Genomic DNA, 13,410 nt, shown 5'->3' with positions numbered 1-13,410 from the left:
TTTCTCCCTCTGTCTTGCTTCCTTGGTGTTTCCTTATCACTACTCATTTTTTTTATGATTTTCTCTGTTATTGAATAGTTCAGTACTCCAATCGACATATATCATTTATCTTATTGTACAAATTTGAGGCATTCAAGCTATTTTTCACAAATGTATACAATCAAACTTTTATGTTCTGTATTCTTAATAAATGAGCAAACATTACATTTTTATAGGAAGTGGAGAAACATAACACAAATCTGAATTTTAATAAATAGGCCGGGTGAGTGAATATATCTATTTATACAATACAGAGCTCGAAAATAGGGGTAAGTTAGTAGAGGAACAGCTAAAACTAGGGGGATAGAGCCCTGAGAACATGCCCCTATTGTAATCAAATTGACATAAAATTAAGTGCTCATTTATTTAAGATAAAAGTAAAATATTTCTGGCTCTGAAAACAGCATGTGTGGCAGATGCTGTTTATGAGACCTTTGAGGTCTCCGAACTTCCTTTCTTCTTTCACATTAAATTCTCAATAGTTTGTGATCATGTGACATAAATAGAGGGAAAGAACGGTGGTTTCTTTTAAGGAAAAGTTAAAATTTTCTCTTTTCTAATAATAGTATAATCTGGAAAAAAACATTATTTCTGACATTGGAAATCAGAGAAATGTGGCATCTAAAGCCGATGATGACTCTCCTGAGCAATCCGGACTTCCTTTCTTCTTAAGATGAATGCCACATAATGAAGATTATGGAAATGATGGAAAATTATTTATTTTGGGGTCTTCCCACAATTAGCAGATAATGCTGGTTTTTCCCGATCCTGAACTAACGGTAACAGTTGCAGATGTTGGGCGTCTAATGGTATTCTTTGCCAGTGGTCATCATATATAACTATTGCCAGAAATGAATATGACCTTCTATTTTATGTGGCAAAGATCTAATATTTTCTTTTGTTAACACCCTGTTCAAACAATATTCTAAGCCAGAAGTCAGATCCCCAGACATGATTAAATGCTCTCTGAATTGGACACACAGGACTTTCAAATAGGTGACCATTTGGCTGGCTGCTATTGTTTATTACAACTAGAACAAACTTTGCACCTATTATTACATAACCTACATAAAAAAAAAAAAAAAGCACTACCACCTGTCGTGCCGTCATCTGTTTGAAGAGAAGAACTCACATTAACAGTATGTTAGTGATTTATATTAAATATATGCAGTCTCCACCGTAATTTTTATTCTATGCCCTTCATTTAAAGGATAAATATTTTAGAATATCAAAAACAATTGCAAATAAAATAGACCTTGTTAAATGCACATACTAGCTTCCCCAAAAATTGTTATGTTAACATGAGATTTCAATTTTTGTATAAATTATTTTTCTGCATTACCGAACAGTAGTTTTCAGCTAATCACATTTAACTCTCCATTTGACCATAGCAATTGTCTGTGTTGGAAACTGACAGACATTTATAAACACAACCAACAAAGACTGCAATTACTATGCTCATAGTCACATGCAGATGCATCAAGTAGGAAGTGTCAAGTAGAAAGTGTGTAAGCCTCTATCGATCCATAGGACTCATTAACGAACATCCAATGCAGTGTGTAAAGTGAAATTTTAAACCTAATTTTCCATGCTTTTCTCCCATAACGCAGGGGTTTTCCCCACAATTTCAGCATTGAGTCCACACATGGATTTCATCTTCCTCTCGGATGTAGTTGTGCAGAATTGAGTGGGGATTGCATGATTTCTTCCATTAAAGGTGGTCATAGACGTTAAGATTTTTGTGGGTAGCTGCCTGCTTGGCCCTGCAAACAATTGGATAATGGATCAATTTCACTGTGAACGATGAAAATTTTCTAACCTGACTGAACAATTTTCTGACCAATGCCGAGGAAAAATCTATAGCTGCACGATCATTCAGTGCCCACTAACCTCACGATAATTTGACGGATTTGTCAGATCGCGTTAAAATTGTTTGTTAGGGAGAGAAAAATCTTAAGGTCTATGGCCACTTTTAATGTTAAAATGATATCTGCATGCGATTGTTAAGGTGCAATGGTGCTTTGAACAAATACATGAACGTGTGAGGAGAATGTTCAGGTCCAAGTACCTTTAATAAATGGAGTCACTGGGGCTCATAAACTTTACACAGCTCCAAATTATTCTAAAAACACATTTGCCCTGCACATGTTTATATTTATAAAGCTGCATAAGATTGGAGCATTCAATAAGCAAACAGAATTGCAACATTTTTTTAAGATCTTTTTAAAATGGTATAATCACAAATTGTGAATATTTATGGGCACACTCTGGGGGTTATTTATCAAAATCCGAATTTATCTGAATCATTTCTGAAAAAAACTCCGACCAAATCTGCACGGGTTTTTTGGGCTTATTTATTAATACACTTTCCCAAAAATGTTGTTTGCGGGAAAAAAACATGAAAAATCTAATTTTCAATTGTTTTTTTGGATTTTTCACCCGAAAATTCCGAATTTTGCCCGAAAACTCCGAAAACTTCGGGGTATTGCCAAAAACCCAGCGCACATCAAAAAATCATTGGGACTTCTCCCATTGACTTAACAGGTCTGAGATGCTGGATTTTCAGATTCTGACTTTTCCCATCCTCGGGGTTTAATAATTTCTGAAAAATTCCAATTTTATTTAAAAAAATCAAGAATTTTTTGGGATTTTTGCATTCGGAGTTTAGTAAATAACCCCTTCTGTGTTCAAGTTTCATGGAGCTATTTATCAAAATCCAAATTTTTCTGATAATTTTATTTTAAAAAGTTAGAGCAAACTAGGAGTTTAAAAAGTACAATTTAATTGGATTGAGGAAAAGCTAGATAAAATTGATGGAAAATCTGAATTGCACGATTTTTTTTGTCTTTTTTTGTCGAAAAGTCAGAATTTTTCGGATTTTTGCCTGAAAAGCCAAAATAGTTGGATTTTCGGGCTAATTCCAGCACAGACCACAGAAACCTCCAAATAGTATAGCGACCTCTACCATTGACTTATAGACAACTTCAGCATGTCTGAGATGGAAGATTTTTGTATTCAGACTTTTTCTATCCTGGTGTATAATAAATCTCTAAAAATACAAGTTTTTTTTATATTCTACTAAAAATTTGAATTTCATAGTAAATGAAAATCGAATTTTAGAGTTTTTTTGCATTCAGACTTTAATAAATAACCCGCTCAGTGTCAGCGTAATATTCAATCTTAACAACCTCACATAGTGGCCACACAAATAGCCACCTCATTTACGAGCCATTTGAAGGTGTGTGCAATGCAAGTTCATGAAAGAAAAAAGAAGTGCAACATTTAAGCATATAGGAAAAAAACATGTGCAATACAACCATTTGCAAATAATATGTGCTGTGCAAACTTTATAAATGACCCCCACTATGTGCAATGATTGCTTACATTTTTTACATTCAAAACCACTTTTAAAAAAAAATGACAAATTTTTCGGAATTAAATAAACCCTGAGGGCTAAAAAGCCCTAATTTAAAAAAAACGGCATCTCAAACCTGTCGAGGTTGCATAACAGTCAATGGGAACAGTCCCATTGATTTTTGGTTCTGTCGGGCAATTTCACAATGTTTTCTGAGCTTTCGGGTGAAAAACTCCAAAAAATTCCAAGATTTCGGGGAAAATTCATGGAAAAATTGTGAAAATCTGTGATTTTCCCGCAAAGCAAATTTTCGGGATAATGTAATAATAAATAAGCGTTAAAAATCCACTTGCTAACTTCAGTTTCAATATCTGATCTGAAACTGTTAACGGAAAATTTGGCCAGGCCAAACATGACTAATAAATCTCTTTATTCCTTGGCTTCTTGCCTGTACAGTATTGACCATTTTGGGGCTCCTATGTGGATCAGATGTGTCTGGAACAATGAGCAGAGAAAACAACTAAGAAGAGCAAGGAGAGCAGGTTAGAAGGGCTGTTGCTTCCCACGCTGCATCACAACGCTCAGCAGAGGATCCATTAGTTGCTGTGGCACCTCTGTCTGTCGTCCCTGAATGTCCCCCAAGACTATGCAAGGTCTTGCTGGCTGGCTTAGGGGAGGCTGAAGTCGTTAATAGGCAGTGTCTCATGGATCTCTATGAGTTTATAAAAAATTATATTGATCCTCTGGCACCTACAAATAGGGCAGTTCTGGGCTTCACTAAGTTATTGTCTACCTGTCATTTTCTGGCATCTGGCAGCTTTCAGTCATCAGAAGGTCTTGTTGTGGCATGTCTCAATCCACTTTCTCTCGCTCACTGACTGTTATAAATTATAAAGATGTCATTTATTTATCCATTTTCCCAACACTAAACAGGAGTGGCTGAAATTGAAAAGGGACTTTTATGTCTGAGGAGACCTGCCTAATGTCATGGGTGCAATAGATTGGCTTTATTGTCCCCTCGTGGTCAAGTACAAATTTTCCGCAAAAGGAAGCACTTTCAGTCAATCACGACTCATATCATTTGTGATGCAAATATGCATTTGATTGATGTTTTTGCCACCTTCCCTGAAAGCACACACAATATATTCTGCACAATTCATCAGTTTACAGGCATCTTGAATCTGATCAATTAAGTGGTGGTTGGTTGGTATTGTTTCAACTTTCCATATAATACTAAATGTGTTACTATAGTTTAGTCATGTCAAACATCTTTAAACTCTTATTAAATACTAATATTATTTAAGGAGTCGATGAACATGAACTATTTTGAGTCATTCTTTGTCAAACACAATCCTTAGGGGCAGATTTATCAAGGGTCGAATTTCGAAGTGATACATACTTAGAAATTCGACCATCGAATGGCTTCACTTCAGCTTCGAATATCGAAGTTGAAGTTTGTTTCACCGAATTTGAGCGTCTTGCGCTCGAAGTAAAAACGAACGATTCGAAGGATTTCATCCATCGATCAAACAATTTTTCTTCGACTTCAAAAAACTTAGAAAAATGCTCTAGAAGGTCCCCATAGGCTAACATAGCACTTCGGCAGGTTTCAGTTGGCGAAGTATTGAAGTCAAAGTGACAGTACTTCGATTAGCGAATGGTCGAATATTCAAACGATTTTACTTCGAATCGAATTCGAAGTCGTAGTATCCTATTCGATGGTCAAAATTATTTTGAATTTCAAATTTTTTTACTTCGAAAATTCCCTCGAATTCACTTCAACCCTTGATAAATCTGCCCCTTAGTGTGTAGTCCCTTTGTCTATATGATGTTTGTGAGATATGTTACTACTAAACACTCATACCAGGCCTGTTAGCAAAGGGATGAAAGATGAATCTTTGAAAAGGTGTCCATTAGGAGCAAATCAGTTGACACTCTAATCTTTGTTAACAAAAGTTAGAGTTATTTGTTATAGATGGATAGAGTTGTTTGTTAAAGATGGATAGATTACATATAGTAGTTCAGTTAGATTGATAGATTCTATACTTACTGAGATTATATAGAGAGAGAGAAACACTTAGGGCCACATTTACTTAGCTTGAGTGAAGGAATAGAATAAAAAAAACTTCGAATTTCGAATGTTTTTTTTTTTTGGCTACTTTGACCATCGAATTGGCTACTTTGACTTTCGACTATGACTTTGACTCGAACGATTCAAACTAAAAATCATTCGAATATTCGACCATTCGATAGTCGAAGTACTGTCTCTTTAAAAAAAACTTCGACCCCCTACTTCGCCACCTAAAACCTACCGAGGTGCAATGTTAGCCTATGGGGAAGGTCCCCATAGGCTTTCTAACTATTTTTTGGTCGAAGAAAAATCGTTCGATCGATGGATTAAAATCCTTCGAATCGAACGATTCGAAGAATTTAATCGTTCGATCAAACTATTTGCGGTAAATCCTTCGACTTGATAATCGAAGTGGAAGGATTTACATTCGGCAGTCGAACATCGAGGGTTAATTAACCCTCGATATTTGACCATATGTAAATCTGCCCCTTACAGAGACAGACTATCACACAACTTCAATGGTTGATTGACCTTAAGCTTACATTTTGTAATGTTACTACATGCTTTTTTTGGGGGGTTAAGAATTTTAAAATGTGACTCATTTTTGATGTGGACTGTTCATACAATTTCACACTTTACAATATTTGGAGTTTTTAAATGTGTATATTTGTGAGTTTTTTATATGTGCTGAAATGGGAAACAAGATTTTTTTTCATTTTCGAGACACTTATTAGAGGCCTATATTTTGTTACAGAAGTGGAATTGCACCAAACTTCTATCACATTTTGAAAGCTTATGTTGTCTTGAAAAAAAAACAATATATTGTTTTCCTGGGTAAACTAAAAGACCCCCATAAAGTGAAAGAGCGCTAAATGTTCAAAAAAGGTGTGGGTCACTGACCATCAGCAACCAAAAACAACTGCCCTTTATTATTACTGTTACTTTGTATTACTCCTTCTTTCTATTCAGGCCTCTCCTATTAATCTTCCATCACCCTAGCAACCAGATAGCAGCTGAGTAAAGAGTTAAATCTTTGAAAAATACAAATAATAAAAGATGAAGACCGACTGGAAATTGGCACACAACACAAAATGTTCATTTAACTACCCCTTTAACTTATTGATCTGTAGTTTGTGCAATAATGGGTTTTCTACTGGATGCTGGTGCTTCAGAAAAAAATCAGGAATCCCTCACACATACATTGACCATGAAGCAGGATCATTTCTTTCCTAGTACAGCGTCAGTCTGTCGCAGAGTCCAGTGAGAATGTTTCACTTCTAGCCCAGCGTCGGCTGTATTTGCATTTCCTGAGAGGATGCCTCTAAGTGTAAGTTTGTTCCAAGCACTTGTGACTAATGGCTACTCATCTCTTAACTTTCTTTGCAAGTGCAGGAAGCCTCAACACATTTAGCAACAGGTAATGTGCGAATCACTAGAGAACAAACTGTACAGCCAACAGGACATGAATGTAAATATAAAATAAATACAACACGAAAGCTTTATTGGCAATACACTTGTTATAGTAAATTGCAATTCCTGTTCCACCCAGGCCCCCTATGGTGCTAATAAAAACAAAATATATTTTAAAATCTAAAAAGAAAGATACATAAATAACTACAAAATAGAAAAAAAGCCTGATGTTTTATATTTAGCTATGGGATTTACCTGTAAATATTTCCAAATATTTCAATATTTCCTTACAGAGAGCTAAAACATTCATTTGTCAATAACCACCCGTACTCCTTTCAACCCTAATATAATACTCAAAATATCCAAAGTGAAGTGCCTTATTTCTAATGGAAATGTAGAGGCACATTTACTATTGGTCGAATATCGAGGGTTAATTAACCCTCGATATTCGACCGTCGAAGTAAAATCCTTTCGACTTCGAATATCGAAGTTGAAGGATTTACGGCAATTCGTTTGTTCGAACGATCGTAGGACAAATCGAGTGATTCGAAGGATTTTAATTCATCGATCGAACGATTTTCCTTCAAAGAAAAAATACTTAGAAAGCCTATGGGGACCTTCCCCATAGGCTAACATTGATGCTCGATAGGTTTTAGGTGGCGAAGTAGGTGGTCGAAGTTTTTTTTTAAAGAGACAGTACTTCGACTATCAAATGGTCGAATAGTCGAATGATTTTTAGTTCGATCGTTCGATTCAAAGTCGTAGTCAAAGGTCGAAGTAGCCAATTCGATGGTCGAAGTAGCCAAAAATTCTAAGTATTTTTTTTTTCTAATACTTCACTCAAGCTAAGTAAATGTGCCCCGTATAGTCCTTACTAGGGATGCACCGAATCCAGGATTCGGTTCGGGATTCGGCCTTTATCAGCAGGATTCGGATTCGGCCGAATCCTTCTGTCCGGCCGAACCCGAATCCTAATTTGCATATGCAAATTAGCGGTGTTGCAGGAAATCACGTGACTTTTTGTCACAAAACAAGGAAATAAAAATGTTTTCCCCTTCCCACCCCTAATTTGCATATGCAAATTAGGATTCGGATTCGGTTCGGTATTCGGCCGAATCCTCCGTGAAGGATTCGGGGGTTCGGCCGAATCCAAAATATTGTATTCGGTGCATCCCTAGTCCTTACATCTGAGGACCTGTGCAAAAATGTGCCTTACATCTAAAAAAGACCTGTGCAAAAACTGTGCCTCACTATCATTTCTTAAAATTATATTTCTGTCTGTTCACAACATAAACAACCTCCCTTATTTATTTATTTATATATTTATTTATTTTTTATTTTCATACCAGTGAATTCAAAACTCTAATTGCTAGTGGAAAAATTTTTTGTGGTGTCTGACTGTTGCAGTTTGTATACTGTGAAATCTTCTACCGGATGGTAGAGATGTCGCGAACTGTTCGCGCGAACATCGGGTGTTCGCGCTCGCCGGAAGTTCGCGAACGTCGCGCGACGTTCGCCATTTTGGGTTCGCCATTGTTGGCGCTTTTTTTTGCCCTCTCACCCCAGACCAGCAGGTACATGGCAGCCAATCAGGAAGCTCTCCCCTGGACCACTCCCCTTCCCTATAAAAACCGAAGCCCTGCAGCGTTTTTTTCACTCTGCCTGTGTGTGCTGAAGAGATAGTGTAGGGAGAGAGCTGCTGCCTGTTAGTGATTTCAGGGACAGTTGAAAGTTTGCTGGCTAGTAATCGTTTTGATACTGCTCTGTTATTGGAGGGACAGAAGTCTGCAGGGGTTTGAGGGACATTTAAGCTTAGGTAGCTTTGCTGGCTAGTAATCTACCTTCTACTGCAGTGCTCTGTATGTAGCTGCAGTGGGCAGCTGTCCTGCTTCTGATCTCATCTGCTGACTGCTGCAATAACAGTAGTCCTTGTAAGGACTGCTTTTATTTATTTTTTTGTTGTTTTACTACTACTACTACTACTACTACTATAAGAGCCCAGTGCTATTAGTCTAGCAGTGTTGGGGAGTGGGACTGGTGTGCTAATCTGCTGCTCCTAGTAGTTCAGCAGCACCAACTTTAATTTTTTTTTTTAATATTCATTTTTTTTTTATTTTACTTTTTTTTATTTTACTACCGCTGTAGTAGTGTATAAGTTGACCTTTTAGGCATTATTTGCCCTGTAGGCATTATTTGCACACTGTTTTCTTCAACCCGCCATCGAGCTGTGTGACCTTGTTCCCATTCTGTCTAAATATCCATAATATTACCGTCTCCAGAAAAACACCCGAGTCACTTTTTTCAAGCAGCCATAATATATTTTACGTAATCCGTATCCACCGCTGTAGTAGTGTATACGTTGGCCTTGTAGGCATTATTTGCACACTGTTTTCTTCAACCCGCCATCGAGCTGTGTGACCTTGTTCCCATTCTGTCTAAATATCCATAATATTACCGTCTCCAGAAAAAACACCGGAGTCACTTTTTTCAAGCAGCCATAATATATTTTACGTAATCCGTATCCACCGCTGTAGTAGTGTATACGTTGGCCTTGTAGGCATTATTTGCACACTGTTTTCTTCAACCCGCCATCGAGCTGTGTGACCTTGTTCACATTCTGTCTAAATATCCATAATATTACCGTCTCCAGAAAAAACACCGGAGTCACTTTTTTCAAGCAGCATTCATATATTTTACGTAATCCGTATCCACCGCTGTAGTAGTGTATACGTTGACCTTGTAGGCATTGTTTGCCCAGTTTTTTTGGCCGCAGCCACTGAAGCACAGAGGCCAGAAAAAATATGCCATATAAATGCTGAAAATAGTCATTTTTTGCCATACGTTGACTCAACGTATATGGCAAAAAATGACTATTTTCAGCATTTATATGGCATATTTTTTCTGGCAACTGTGCTTCAGTGGCTGCGACCAAAAAAATGCATATTTTCTGCATTTATATGGCATAATTTTTCTGGCCTCTGTGCTTCAGTGGCTGCAACCAAAAAAATTTATATTTTCAGCATTTATATGGCATAATTTTTCTGTCAACTGTGCTTCAGTGGCTGCGACCAAAAAAATGCATATTTTCTGCATTTATATGGCATAATTTTTCTGGCCTCTGTGCTTCAGTGGCTGCAACCAAAAAAATTTATATTTTCAGCATTTATATGGCATAATTTTTCTGGCAACTGTGCTTCAGTGGCTGCGTCCAAAAAAACTGGGCAAACAATGTCTACAAGGTCAACGTATGGCGAAAAATGACTATTTTCAGCATTTATATGGCATATTTTTTCTGGCAACTGTGCTTCAGTGGCTGCGTCCAAAAAAACTGGGCAAACAATGCCTACAAGGTCAACGTATGGCAGTTGTTTAAAGAGAACAGTAGATTACTAGCCAGCAAAGCTACCTAAGCTAAAATGTCCCTCAAATCCCTGCAGACTTCTGTCCCTCCAATACAGAGCAGTATCAAGCAGATTACTAGCCAGCAAGCTTACTATCATCTGTCCCTGAAATCACTAACAGCTCTCCCCCTACACTATCTCTTCCAAGCACACACAGGCAGATTTTTCAGATACATTTTTGCCCTTGATCCCCCTCTGGCATGCCACTGTCCAGGTCGTTGCACCCTTTAAACAACTTTAAAATCATTTTTCTGGCCAGAAATGTCTTTTCTAGATGTTAAAGTTCGCCTTCCCATTGAAGTCTATGGGGTTCGCGAACCGTTCGCGAACCGCTCGCATTTTTGCGCAAGTTCGCGAATATGTTCGCGAACTTTTTTTCCGACGTTCGCTACATCCCTACCGGATGGTAAGAGAAAGAGCACAGTGTATGGGATGAATGAAAAATATCCTTCACTATACCCTTTGCATGTCGAATACCCATCTCAACCATCTTTCCCTCTATACATAAGAGGAGATTGTCTCTACTTTTCTTCCTAAAGTCAATCTCTTTTGTCTTTTCCACATTTAAAATTACTGTAGGTTGTTATTCTGACACCATTTCACCAATTCTTCAACCTCCTTCCTGTATACAGAGTAATCATTATTACTGAGACCTAACACGGTTGTATCACCTGCACATTTTACAATGTGGTTTGATCTATACTGAGCCACACAGTCATGCGTTAACAGAGTAAACAGCACTGGACTGAGCACACAACCCTGAGGAGAGCCTGTTCTCAGTCTAGGGGGCAGATTTACTAAAGGGCGAAGGGCGTTACCACTTTCAGGCACTTCACCAATTTACTAATGGGTGCAGGCGTAACTCTGCTAGTGAAGGAGACAGACGCTAGCGGTCATTCGCACTCTTTCCATTCGCTGGCATCTTTTCCTTTTTTCAGAGTGATAGCCTGCAACAGTCATTAAAAATAGTTTTTGGTATCCTGGTTTACCCCATACATTTCCTAACATATGGCACATAAACTATAGAGTAGGCTCATGTGTAGGGCATTATAACAACTCTATTTTCTTTATTAAGGTTCCCTGGATTTGTGTAATGTTATGTATTTGCTGCAAAATATACGTCCATTCAACTTTATAATTTCCTGCCGTATGCAAATGAGCCTGAGCAAAGACCTCTAACGAAGTTGCGCTAGACATAATTAAATGCTCGTGCATCTTCGATTTGATTGCCAAATTAACTCTAGCGGAAATTCGCCAGCGTTTGGCACCCTGGATGCAACTTTGCATTTTAGTAAATTAGCGTTGTCCAAGTGAATTTTCGCCTGGCAAAGTGTTGCGATGGTTGCGAAGCCATCGTTGGCAAATTTTTGCCGCTTAGTAAATTTACCCCCAGGAGTATTTGAATTTTTACTTTTGATTGAGTCATATTGTGGTCTACCTGTCAAAAAGTCTAATATCCAGTTACACAAAAGATCATTTATACACAACAATTCAGGTTTCTCTACCAGCTTCTGTGGGATAACTGTTTAAAACTCTGAACTAAAATCAATGAACAACATCCTAACATAACTGTCTTTTTTGTCCAGATGAGAAAGAGACAAATGTAATGCAGTTGATATCGTATAATCCCTTGCCCTATTTGGCCGATTGTAATTGGTCTAAAACGAGAGAAAGCTGAACAAACAGGTATTTGTGTTAAATCATGTACAGTAAATTTGTTTCAATAGAAGTCATATTTACACATTACTATGAACAATACATAGGAATGTATCAGTATTATTAGAAAGGCAGAGGCACAATATTCATTCTGTATTTCTTTCTGTACATACTGCAGTTGACCACATTGGTTTTAAGATCCTGCTTGCAGAAAGCTGGTTGCGTCACCCTGAACTGGAGGTGGCGCATTCCTTCAGTACACTGCAATATTATTTCCATCTGTACTACGCGGCCTATGAATGGATCATGCCACCTTCAGGGTGATGAAGAAAGCAGTGGCCTCCCACGCAGCTGTCTCCAGAAATTTTCTTTCACAGCCTGCATAGACTTATTGCTCTGTTCATGGCCCTAGCGTTCAAACAACATTTTACTGAACTACCTGGCCACCTGGATAATAATATAGTAAAGCCAGTATTTGTTTCGAGAAAAGCTTGGAACCAAAGTACATGGGTACATGTTACAAGGGCATGGGTGCAGCCAGAAGGCAGTGTGCCACTTTACAGATCAATGATATAGTCCACATTAAGTAAATTCAAATTAAACTCGCTCTGAAACGGGGTAGTATTTAGCATCACAATAGGCATTGCTCATCTCATCTCCTTAAGCTGGCCATAGATGCAAAGATCCGATCATACGAATCATCGTACGATCGGACTTTCCCATCTCCCGACCCGCCACTAACCATTCAGATCAAAGTCTTACCAGTCAGATTAGTTAAAGAAGAGATCAGCAATGTTCTGCCCCTGACAGCAATCGTACGATATCTATGTCCAACCAAAGCTGGTGACAGTCTCCCACTGAAAATCGTACGATCGGCAATACACGCAGAGATATTATCGGCAGCCCACAGAAATTTTCTAACCTGTCCGATCGACCAAACGACCGATCTCCGTCGGACGAAAAATGTCAGGACTCTCCACACACGGTTCGAAAATCGTACGAATCCTCGATTTGTACGATCAGATCTTTGCTTCTCTGGCCAGCTTTACTCTGCTCTAAGGTTCTCACTTTTTCAGTTCTTGGTTAGCTGAAAGCATAATCCATTACACTGGATGGTGGGCCATTGGGGCATTTTTCGAATGTTTACTTTACGTTCCTGATGTAACTAGGAGTAAGCACCTTTCTCATTTCTTTCTGACTGGGCTCACATTCCTACTTGGTTACATTCCACAGGTTGCAAAAAAGCCAGCGAAATTGGAGAGTGATCTACAATTTGATCAGGCTTATAGTCCTTATTACTAAATGAACTGCACAGTCTGTGCCATTTTATTACATCAAAAGGATTTTTACAATTTGTCGAAATCTTGGCGTGCTGTACATTTCTTATCAATGTAGGCTCCCTGCCAAACCAGATACATATTATTCTGTTACACACATCATTTAATTTTCTTTATGTTTCAATTTCTTTTATTTGTTGG

Source organism: Xenopus laevis, chromosome 4S, assembly GCF_017654675.1.
Source record: "Xenopus laevis strain J_2021 chromosome 4S, Xenopus_laevis_v10.1, whole genome shotgun sequence".
NCBI lineage: Eukaryota > Metazoa > Chordata > Amphibia > Anura > Pipidae > Xenopus > Xenopus laevis.
Note: the sequence above shows the minus strand (reverse complement) of the source record.